The 12,500-nt window shown below is 38.4% G+C and overlaps 1 protein-coding gene across 1 annotated transcript in view; it reads left to right on the top strand.

Annotated features, from left to right (window-relative positions):
* Window positions 1-12,500, top strand: part of LOC138050346 (E3 ubiquitin-protein ligase TRIM56-like) — an 87,714-nt gene that overhangs the window by 42,975 nt on the left and 32,239 nt on the right. The gene's annotated exons all lie outside the window — the stretch shown is intronic.

Below are 12,500 nucleotides of genomic sequence, written 5' to 3'. Positions count from 1 at the left end.
CACTGGTGTAAGCAACGTTCTTTCTATGCTCCAAATGGCTGCTATGGATCTTGTCAAGCATCTCACTCGCAAACTAGAGGGCGCGATAAGACGATCCCCTTTCATGAGTGAGCCATCACAAATACACAGCTCATCCCTAAAGTTCGAATTAATCAATTCTTCAAATGCTTTCTGTTGCATCTCCATCCAGTGCCACTCAACTGATTTCCATAGTAACTCTCTTAGAGGCTTATTGATGTTGGCTAAGGGAGGACTAAATTTATGCAAGTAGGTCACCATACTCATGAATCTCTAGAGAGATGATTTATCATGAGGTACTGGTAGATTTAAAATGGCTTGAACTTCGTCTGAACTAGGACTCAAGTCCTCAGCCCCAAATACGTGTCCTGCATATGTGACCTCTTGCTTGTGGAACTTGCACTTCTCCTCCTTGTATCTCAAATCAGTTTCCTTTGCCCTCTGCGACACCTTCTCTAAAGTGAGATCATGCTCTTCTACATTCTTTCCCCACACTAGTAAGTCATCAACTATCACCTATCAAGACCAGTTAAAGAACTATGAACCGTATATTGCAAAATTAGATGATGAGGGTAAGGAGAGTATCATTCTATGCAATACAAACTCGAATCTGTTAATTCCTTACTACTAAATTAGACTCGAACCCTAAGTGTTTGAAATTCGTCAGTGAAACATATCAGTATAAACAAATTATTCTAAGCCCCACGAGAATTACACCTACATCTCGTGCATTAATTGACTACTTTTATTCAAACGAAGCTGCTAAATTATCTCATCACAGTGTTGTGCACGTCGGCATATCTGTCCATAGTTTGATTTATGCCGTTCGCAAGTTCAATACGTTGACAACAACAACTGATATTCTTGAAACAAGGCAATTTAGAACTATAACCCCAATGCCTTCATTGAAGATGTGAAGAATACACCTTTCTACTGGGAAACAACGTTAACAGAACTTAATGAAATGTGGAATTTGCTTAAGTCTCTTTTTCTTGAAGTTGCTGACAGGCATGCACCAGGTAGGTATAGAAAAGTACATAGTAAATGCTCGCCCTGGATAGACTCGGAACTTATGCGGAGAATCAGGCAAAGAGATTACCTGAAAAAGACCGCAGTTTAAACAAATAACGAGCTAGACTCTATAGGAATAAAGTTAATACCGCAGTAAAAGCAGTAAAATCTAATTATTTCAAGAAGGGTATTCAAGAAAGTTGTGGTAATGTAAGAGAGACTTAGAGACTTGGAAACTTATAAACAGTACATTAAACGGTAAAACTAAAACAACATTGATTAGCGAGTTTTCCTGTGGGGCTCAAACAAATACTGATAAGAAAGAGATAGCTGATCAAATGAATCTAAATTTTTGCACTCTGGGTAAAAAATTGACTAAGAACATTCCAGTTACAGGCACTCCGCCAGAACAGTACATAAGCAAGAGGGCATCCACACTGTTTATGTTTACTCCTGTGACAGGTGAACAAGTATACCATGTTATATCGAAATTAAGTACATCCAAAAGTTGTGGGCTTGACAAAATCTCGATGCTACAATCTTGGACAAAAAGGGTTGAGAATATTTAAAACAGGGGTTATTTTGCGCACTATGTCCTCAATATCGCACATTATTAGCCATCCCCGTCCCCCCTACAACCAATGTTGATAAGCCCCGGTTCGACATGCTTTGTTTCGTCATTGATTGACATTGATCAGAGGAGGTGGGGGCAAAACGAGAGCTGCTTTTTCATACTTGTGATCGGAGTTTAGTCCAAAAGCAGACTTTTTTCAACAATTTTGCCCAAGATTGTATTTGGTATAAACTATCAAACATCTGTCTATATGAGAGTGTGAACACTCTCATATGTTTATAGTATGTAAAACTCGTCTTCTCATAGCTGATACACAGTAAGTTGTCAAGGCTTACTTGTCATACAATAATATTGCGTGAAACAAACATCGTTACAGTAGTGCATTATCAGCCATGTACGTGAATTGTTTACATAAGATAGGGCTCTGTTTACTTTACTTTACTGCACTGCGAATTGCTGTTCTTTTACCTCGTGGAATTCATACATTAGTACGATTAAGAAGTAAGCGATCTACTGAGTCCTATAACGAGGACAATAGTAAGGAGTTATATCAAAACCAGTCGGCCTTGCTTTAGCTGTTTTTGCCCACTATGGTTTACACTGATCAATATGTATATACAGATATGAAATTATCGCAGATATATTTATGTGAGATTACACACAGTAAGGAAATTGCACGGTTAACAACGGTTAATTTTGTGTGTTTTTTAACTGACATAGATTTACGACAAAGGAATGAGAAATTTTGGTCGGTTACCGTGATTTGAACAGATTTGAAATATTTTTCATGACCAGTCTGTTTTTAGCCAGCCGGTGTGTTAACCGTTGAAATGCGTCACTTTTTGTAAGAAATGCAGAAATCCCATTGATTTTGTTCATAGTTTATACTCATTAGCAACGCCTTGAGAAAACGGTAAGGGAAATAAATATAATGCCTCGTAGTTATACTTAAACTTCGTGACATTTCGTATTCGAAGACTCACGGTTTACAAACAGGAAGTGACGTTTCTTGCAACCGGAAGTAATTTGCTCTATTACTATTTTGCTCCTGTTATACCACATCTTGTTTGCTTTCCCAAAAACATTTAGGGAACTGTTCTCTGAGATATTTTTCAAAGAAGGGTCCATCTAGTTTATCGTATGGGTCACATCTGATCACATCTTTGTTGTGGCTTTTACTAACGAACAGCGTGACAACTTCCCTTTTAAGGCCTTGGACATTTTATTTCTTGATCCTGAAGATTGTTCCTAATAAAACTCCTACTTCTTCAGCAACATCTTTAGCTTTGTCGTTCTGATGTCGCACCTGTAATAAAATATACGCTCCTAAAGCGTCGTCAATATGCCTTTTATGTACCATTTCCAGTTGTTTTGATAATGAACCTCAATGATGACGTAACATTGTCTTTTCTTTATTAGGATTAATTAACTCTAAAAGTCAATCAAATACCATGACGACATGCCTACGACTGATATATTTCCTCTTTTGTACTTACAGAACTCATACATACACGCTTTTTGTGTTCTTGGGCAAAATGATCCCAAGACAATCTTGGACAAAAAGGGTTGAGAATATTAAAAACAGGGGTTATTTTGCGCACTATGTCCTCAATATCGCACATTATTAGCCATCCCCCTCCCCCCTACAACCAATGTTGATAAGCCCCAGCTCGACATGCCTTGTTTCGTCTAGCAACATTGATCAGGGGGGGGGGGGGGGGTGGGGGCAAAAAGAGAGCTTCTTTTTAATACTTGTGATCGGAGTTTAGTCCAAAAGCAGACTTTTTTCAACAATTTTGCCCAAGATTGTAGAAACGCGCCTAACAACTATAGATCAATATCAATATTGCCGGCCATCTCCAAGGTAACTGAGGGAATAATGCATACTCAAGTCCTTGAAGTCTTTACTGAAAACAACTTGCTCTCAAAATTTCAATCTGGGTTTCAAGGTATGCACTCAACCTACGGCACTGCTGTTTGTGACGGATTTATGGCTTGGAAACATCGACGAAGGCATTTTAACTGGCAATGTTTTCATTGATCTCAAGAAGGCCTTTGATACCGTTGATCACGCAACACTTTTACGAAAGTTGAACTACTACGGTATCAAGGGCAAATCTGTAAAGTGGTTTGAGTCATACCTCGCAACAAGGCGTCAATAGTGTTATGTTAATGGCGTTTTGTCTAATGAAGAATATATAACTTGTGGTGTCCCGCAGGGATCGATATTGGGTCCGTTATTGTTTTTAATAGCGGAGCTCCAGGCCCGCCTCTACGGAGCACCATAGTTAAGAAAATATGGTAACCCATTAATGCGAGAAATTTTGGTTTTAAAGCTATCACGTAATCGAGCGTCCGTACGTACGTACGTCCGCACGTCCACCCCTCCATGTATCCCAATGTGACCAGTATCATTCTAGTTTACAACATACATATTTCATACTGGACATCCAGGTTTGATAAATTGACACCTGTTAAAACAAGGTATCCGCTGACCAGTATCACGTGACCATATCGCGGGCTCAAGCTTAGAGCTCACCGAGGTCAGATGTCTTTTTGGAAGTTGACCGCTGACCAGGTACTGGTTTTCGATTGGATTGCAGGCTCAACTCAGGTTAACTCACCTAAACATAAACGAGGCTTCATTTTTCGCGCGCTTTCTGTGGCTCGACGCGGATACACGGCCATACTACATCAACTATAGTTCTTAAACAGTCATTGCATTTCGTGTTCAGGTAGAAAACGGTTTGGAAAATGTTTTCGTTCTGCATTTTTCGCTGGTTTCAATCCAGTTTGACATATCATGATAACTGTGGTCCACACTGGCGGCTACGCAGTTATTCAAGTCAAGCATCGGAGGGATAAGAACTTAAAGTTAATTTGCTTGGAGCTGCTGTATTGAAAATTTTGGCGTATTTTTAGAAGCTCTGATAAGGTTACATGATGCCTAAAGGATTTATGACTAGAACAGAAACAAAAGGAGAGCGAAAGAGAACGACAAAGACAAAACAGAACACCAGTAATAGCTAATACTTAGTGGAAGAAGTTACTCCACAAATTATTTCCTTGGGCACTAAACCGTTTGTTTTTTTCAAAAGTGGTCTAATCGGTTTTTTCTTTCTTCAGGAATGAAAATCGACTTTTTATTGTCAACTGGAAGTAAATGACAATCAACTGTACTCTTTTGGACACAAAGAAAAAGTTGACTTGTTTGTTTGTTCGTTTTGCTCTCAGTAATGCGATCGAACAACTCGAGTGCTTTTTAATCCGTTTGCTCAACTGGTTTTTGATGTGCGTCGACAGTGCCAAGAAAATTTTGCCCTTATGTTATAAACACGTAATCGCAATGAGTTCTCGTAAAATTTCACTGTCTGAAGTTTGTTTAAAGTACCTAAACGTTATTTAAGTGTTGGAGCGGATCTTGTTTGAAGTTCGTCCTTTCTTGGTTGCATTTTGCCGATTCTTTTTACAAGCCAACATGGCGTGTTTCAGTCACATCAAAATGTGAATGATCTCGTTTTCAGAGATAAAGTGAAATAAAGTACATCAGTAAAACTCTTCTTTGACCTTGAACTGACTGTTTCATGGCTTCTAATTTTAACGTGATTACTATTCGCTGGCTATTGACAGTTGACTCTGAAATCGCTCTTTTACTTTTCCATTCGCTCGCTGAGGGTATGCTTGTTTTCTTTTAAAACTCATGCGGTGCAAGAAAAATTCATTGCCAAGCTGGTGTATTCCAAAGTAAATTTCACTCGAAAAACCGATATCGTACTCATCGCTTCATGATTCATGCAATATCGGTCTTTAGCGTAAAATTTATCGTGGAATTCACTAGTTAGGCAACGAATTTTTCTATAGAAGAAAGCAAAGAAAATGATTTAATTATTATAAAGCAGTAACCGGAAACATCAAAACGCGGACAATTCGAAACCTTTTATTTTCGCTAACCCTAGAGGCAGTAAGAATAAATAACCAGGCAGCTCCGCTTTTAGGCTTGGGCTAAATCTATATATTATATGTTAATGACTTTCCCAGCTGCCTACAGTTTTGCATTCCTGATATGTTTGTTGATCACACCTACATAACTGTACCCGGTATGCGTACCAGTATTGACATTAAACCAAAACTACAGTGTGACCTAGAAGGCATAGAGAAATGGCTAGCAACGAATAAGTTTAGCTGCAACACTTCAAAAACAAGTTATATGACAGTGGGGTCCAGACGAAGCATCATTGCATCCAAAGACATTACCCTTAGCATATTTGATAAAACCATAGAAAAGAAAACTACCAAAAAATTACTCGGTGTACATATTGATGAGTCTCTGTCATGGGGTAATCAGATATCACACATCCTAACAAAAGTTCAGAATGGCTTGCATATGCTCTATAAAATTAGATCTCTTACAAGTGACAGAGGAACATTGAATGCCATTTACCGATCACTAGTGCAGCCGTATTTCGACTGCTGTAACCTTGTGTGGGGTAATTGCTCAAAAACACCTGCATGCCAACTACAGAAACTCCAAAATAGAGCAGCGCGCATTATCACGAAAGGGCACTAGATCATGCGATATACTAGAAGAATTGAATTGGCCTACGCTGCATGATAGGCAGAAAATGCAAATGAATTTCATGATGTACAAAGTTTATCACGATGATGTACTTGAGTACTTAACTAAGCTCTTTTGTTTGACCTCTGAGGTGCATAATTACAACCTCAGAGGCAGCAGATTCGAGACCCAATTGCCCAAGCCTAAAACTAATTCGTTAAAAAGATCTTTTGCATATCATGGAGAGGGAGCATGGAATGCACTTCCAAACCATATAAGAGATTTGAAAACATTAAATAGTCTTAAAGCGTTTTTGAGAAGGGACCACCATGATAATTAAACTGGTTAAATTAAAGATTATTAAATTGGGTACTTTATTTTAAGTATACAATTATCATAACATATCATTATACTTTTTAACAGTTGTAATTATAAGTTCTTAGCTCTTGTTTTTAGCTGCTATCTGCTTGTGTGTATTTTAGCCATATTTCTTTGATTATGTTAGATAGGAACACGGCTAAGGTGAAAACCAATTTTATGTTGAAATTATTACCGTGTATAAATAAAGTTCATTCATTCATTCATTCACCTCATATCTCTCTATGTCCTAAAACATCTCAGTCATGGCTCTCTGGAATATTTCAGAGGCTGATCCCAAACCAAACGGTAACCTTTCAAATTTAAATCTGCCAAAAAGTGTGTTGAACGTGGTAAGCCAGTTGCTTTCCTATGCCAACCTGATCTGGTAGAATCCCGAAACCTTGGCTTCTTAAAGACTTGCCGCTACTTCTTGCACCATTCTGAGTGGACAATGTTCTCTCTTCACGTACCACCTTACTTAAAACCGCCAGATCAAGACAAATGCGAACATCATTTGACTTCATCACTACTCCGATCGGACTTACCCATTTTGTGGGCTGCTCAATTTTAGTTACGATGCCCATTCTTTCCATTCTGTCCAGCTCAGATGTCACTTTGTCCCTTAACTTGCACGGGATTCGCCTTTTCGGGTGGACTACAGGGGTGACACTTGCATCAATGTTTAACTCATATTCACCAGGGAGAGTGCCAAGACCACTGAAGTGACCTCGGTACCTCTTGAGTATTTCAGGTTGGGTATCTTCATCACCCCTACACCCTACAGTAAACAGTCTCTTTCCTAGGTTTAACTCTGTGGCAGTCTTCAACCCTACAACTTGCATGACATCTCCCTAAACCACCTGAGCCTCCATCACAGAATATCTTTCTTGGTACAAAACTATCACGTCAGTCTTTCCGATTGTTTTGATTTCATGCCCTGAACAACAGACCAATTTTGATCTACTTCTGCCACTGGTTACCATACCAGCTTCATTACAGGCACTTTTTGGCATCACATTACACTGAGCTCCATTGTCAATCTTAAATGATATGGTAGAGTATTGACCTGAAAATTTACTTATCCACTGAATAGTGATTTATCCGGCGAATGCCACTATCCATCGTTCGAACAACTGGGACCAGATGTTTCGACTGGTTTCCGGCCGCCATGTTAGTGTCCCTCTAAGGGACACCAACATGGAGTCTCCATACTAAACAATATAATTTTGAGAGGTACCCTCGGCCGAATAACTCGAGTATGGTATATCGCACAGCCCTAAAACTTTGACACGCTCTTTATTTATTACCCTTCTACAACATCTCAATTTATTGAATGGTAAGCGTTTTAATTTTTTCTTTGCGTGGTACTTGCCTGACGTGAAAACCAAGAAATGATACGTTTCGTTTTTGAGGAAACGAAACAAGAAATAAATACTGTTTTGTTTCCGCACTGAGCACCTCTGGGATGATGAGAAATATGCCGCATTCGAGCTTGATTCCCTAGCCTGCTTCTTCCATTGTAGGAGTTTCCAGGAGTACCTATTGCATTCCTACTATGTCGGACAAAATTCTTTGGAGCAGTACACGAATATACAGATCTGAAACTTTCGCGGCTCACTCTCCCCTCACAACGTTGTTTGCACGTCAATTTCTGAGCCTATTTGACAAAACAACATCGTGGAAGGGCAAGGTATTGTAAAGCGTTTCAACAATTTTGTCCGAGGCTTTTTTCTTTTTTTCGTCTTTTAATTTTTGGCACTACTCCTGGTAAAATCCACTTTTAGAGCCTTCAATTACACCCAACTCAGTGACCTCTGTTTTTGTGTAACATATACGACAGGCAACCCAGTCTACGCTCAAGTAGCGTCTAGTTATCTCAGAAAGCAATTTGGTAAGAGAGAGATCATCGCAGGTAATAAAACAAGTCAAGCAGCAGTGAAGAAACCTGAAAAAATACTTGACTTGAACGTTCAATCCTTGACTTTTGTCCAGAAATGCAAATAATTAGATGCACGCCGATTCAATAAGCGTCATGAAGTGTACTCTTGCTCTTTTCCCCAACTTCAACAGATGTCAACTTCACTTGTGTCTCGGAATACAGGGAATTATCAGCTCAAATTGTTGCTTCTCAAGTAAGGATAAACTCCTGCATTTTTACCCTGACCTAAAAATAACGCTAATTTTCATAGCAAAAACTTCGCACTTAGACTCGCTTTGAATAGGAGGCAGGCATGAACTCGGAAGTGGCCTATTAAAAAAGCCATGTTTCACTGCTTATAATTACATTCATTTGTTACGAAGTTAAAAATTGTTCAACCGTCACTTCCGAAGACGTTGAGTGATGTTTATCACCGCAGTTTTTTTCTCGTTTTTGATCAAGTTATAATGGCCAAAAAACAAGAGTATTATATGAAATGCTTGGACTTAAAGGTAGACTTCGTGTTGCATGTCAAAATTGGGCTTGCATCTTATTACTTTCAGGTTTCTTCGCAACTGCTTAAATTGTTTTATTAACCATCATTGGCTAAAAAAAAAACCTTTCACATCCAGTCAATCGTTTCATAAGGATAACAAACGGGAAGAGAGATTTAGCAGTGAAACGGTAAACGCTAGATTACTATTTGTCCTAGAAGAAATCTCTTTTCTCTGTCTTTTGGGAACGTAGCTCGGTATCTGTAGCTATAGCCAACAGACAAGAGCTAAAACTAAACAAGTTTACCCTAGTTTTAGAGATTGCAGTCCTACGTTTGCCTCTATTATAGCTCCGACACTGATGATCCTTTCTACATAAGCCAAGGCTGCTGCCTAAGAAAATTTTCGGGGGCCCTTCAGGGCCTCTAACATTAAAAGTTAGTAGTCCGAGTCGTTTTTTCAAGAGCCCAGAATTAATTAACCCAGCCGAAGTCAAGTGGTCTCATACTATTGGCCGAAGCCAATATTCTCATACTATTGCGGTAAAAATCTGAGAAAAACACAGTTAACTCGCTGTTTTACGCATTTGCTGTTTTGGTCACGTGATTTACCAAATATGGTTGTGAGTCGAACCAGATAAAGAAATGTTAAATAGAACACACTTAGCACTACACACACTAAAAAAAACTGTATAATTAAAGGTAGTCAAGAATTGACATCCTCGGAGACCCAGGGGCAGATCACAGAGGCAAGGGGAAGTCTAAACCGGCAAAAGAAAATGGAGACAAAGAAAAGCATAGTAGGGAAAGAAAGGCCCTTTGGGACATGTTCTTACCAGATCAGTTCCAAACAGTAGAGGTAATTATCAATTCTGATTGGTGCCAGAAATTATTTGTGTTTTTCTGCCCAATCAGAGGTCAGCAGGCCGTGAAGTCGTTTCCTGTCTTCTTACATGGAAATCACTTGATCGCCATACTCGCCTCGCTCGTTTGGCAAGGTTTTGCTCGAGGAGAGAAGTCTCAATCACAGCACTAAATGTACAGGAAATCGTTCGGAATATCGGCGGAGAAATACGCTGGACCTTTCCCAGGTATCGTTAAAGTAGCGTATTTCCAAGTGTGCGGGATCTGTTTAAAGATTTCCTCCCCGATTCACCTAAAATAGCAGTGATTAATTTTGATCTGACAATTGTTTTTATTCTGCCCCCTTTTCCCGGTCGAAGTATTTCTAGATTTCTTACATGAATTGCGGTGGCTAAACTCGAGAAATTCTTGATCGCACGGGCCACACGCAGCATAACTTTTTAAAATTATTTCAATGCGCGCCAAATTCAACGCTGTCAAGCTCGTGTTCTCTTCACGATATTGTTGACGATGAGGATGAGCCACCCGAAAGAAACAGTTGACGACTGTTGTCGGGTGCGCTTTTACGTTTTTGTTAACAAACAGAGAAAGCGAAACCTTTGTGGTGAATTTTTGAGAAGTTTTCGATCAAAATTAAAAGTTCAGGCAGATGATGGTCTTTCTTGTGCATTGTACGACACTTGTCACAAAAGGGTGGAATCAATCTGGAAAAATAAAGCGTCATTTGCCATTTAAGCAAAGCACTTGCTGAAGAGGAGACATTTCCTTTCTCCTTTGACATCGAGGCAAAGGGATGCACAAATTGCTTGTCACATTGACAAGGAAAAAGGTTGTAGAATTCCCTTTGAAAATATACCAATTAAGCCAATTCCACCATCCTCGCTGATGTCCTACCCTTGTGAGTTAAAAAAGCACCATGAGGAAAGGACCCAAACACCAAAATCAAGCAAAGGAACATCCGTCAAGGTATGCATATTTCCAATAATTATGTATACATACACAAAATGTATTTCGATGTAGAAACACATGTTTTATATTATACTGACAGTGTACTAGAAAATAAAATTTGCTATCGTTATAATAAGTTTATTGCAAATTACTTAGTTTAACTTATTACAAAATATGCCATATCCTTATCCTTTAGGAGGCTCAGAACAAGTGTTCAGCTGAGTGCTCCGGCTTCATGCCACACATGCCACCTGAGCTGCTCCAGAGGATAATGAATCAAGATTAATATATCCGGAAATAGAGTTGTGAGATTTGGTCAGGTTTATCTCAAAAGTTTGTCCAGCATCCTTCCCTGATTTGTTTGGAAACACGTGAGAAGCTTTATTTTGCATTCTTAAAGTGAATTTTCAAAAAATTATCTACTGCAATTTTTTCATCTTTCAGCTTTGTCATAAATATTTCAAATTCTACTTCAGTTTATAGTTCTTTCTCACATCATGTACTGGGTCAGAGAATTATGATATGGTTTCAAAATCTAAAAAAACAAAATACTGCTCACCGAATTGGTTTTCGAGATACTTTTCAAACACCAAGTTTTAGAGGGTCTTTGAGCAGCACTGTACCATTACCATAGCAGCAGTTGGGACCCAGCAAACACCCTTTAAAACATTGCCTCACAATAGTATTACACAGGTATGAAGCTTTAACCCTTTTGTAAGGATTGGAGTAATCTTTTTCCATTGGACACACGACTATTAAGAGTGGAAAAATTCTTTCGAGCTTCCTTAAAATAAAAATAATAATTTATGTTTTTATGTGTCACCACATTTCTCTCATTCTGTAGAGTGCTCTTTTACCTCTTCAAAGATTTATCTATCTAGATTAATATTGCAGTGACATTTTGCATTTTGTCTGAGTATAATATTTATGCTGATTTCAAAACCCAAGCAGCTGGATACAGTTGAACAACAATAATAATAATTATTATTGTTGTTGTTTAACTGTGTCCAGGTACATACTTGTACTATAGAAAGAGTATGCTGTTTCCTTCTTTCTGTGGAAAATATGAAAAAAATTATAGTACATCAAATCAGTTAATAATGGTTCATTTTTTGCAGTTCTATTTTGTTTCCCTAAACTGAAATGTTGTGCTACATTTTCTGGTGTGTCCAATAAAGCTGGTAAATTAATAAAAAATGTTGAAAGAGTGTGAATTAATTATTAACAGTTGTCACATTTTTGGGATCTTTGCTGTAAAGAGAAATATCAAGGTTAAGATTATATATTTGCAGAGGTATAAATCAGAATATTATGTACTACCTGCAGTATTCTGGATCCAAACTCGTTTTACTGTTGGAGAAGATTTCTTTCAGCATTGTTTTAGAAGCCTCAGGACTCTGTCGTTGTTATTACTGTCTAACACAGCACACTTTTGTATGAAATATGAAATAGCAAACAAGAATTTCCTTAGAGCAAAATTAATGCTGCTTTAAAACTTTAATGACAACCCAACTTACGGTGCTCATAAAGCATTCACAATCTCTTTGCTATGTTCTTTGTAACTGTCTTTAATCTTGTTTTACATTCAGATTATTGTCCACTATCCAAGTAAAATTATCTCAAAGGAATTGCAAGCACATTTGCACAGCCTGGGTATTGCCCTTTGCAAGGCTATTAAAGAACACACCAGCTGTTACTTTGGCAGCATTTAGCACGGGCGGCCCAAACATAATTTGAATGCTCAGTCAACATAACGGTT

Source organism: Montipora capricornis, chromosome 6 (genome assembly GCF_036669925.1).
Source record: "Montipora capricornis isolate CH-2021 chromosome 6, ASM3666992v2, whole genome shotgun sequence".
NCBI lineage: Eukaryota > Metazoa > Cnidaria > Anthozoa > Scleractinia > Acroporidae > Montipora > Montipora capricornis.
This window is presented reverse-complemented; position numbering and strand designations above follow the sequence as displayed.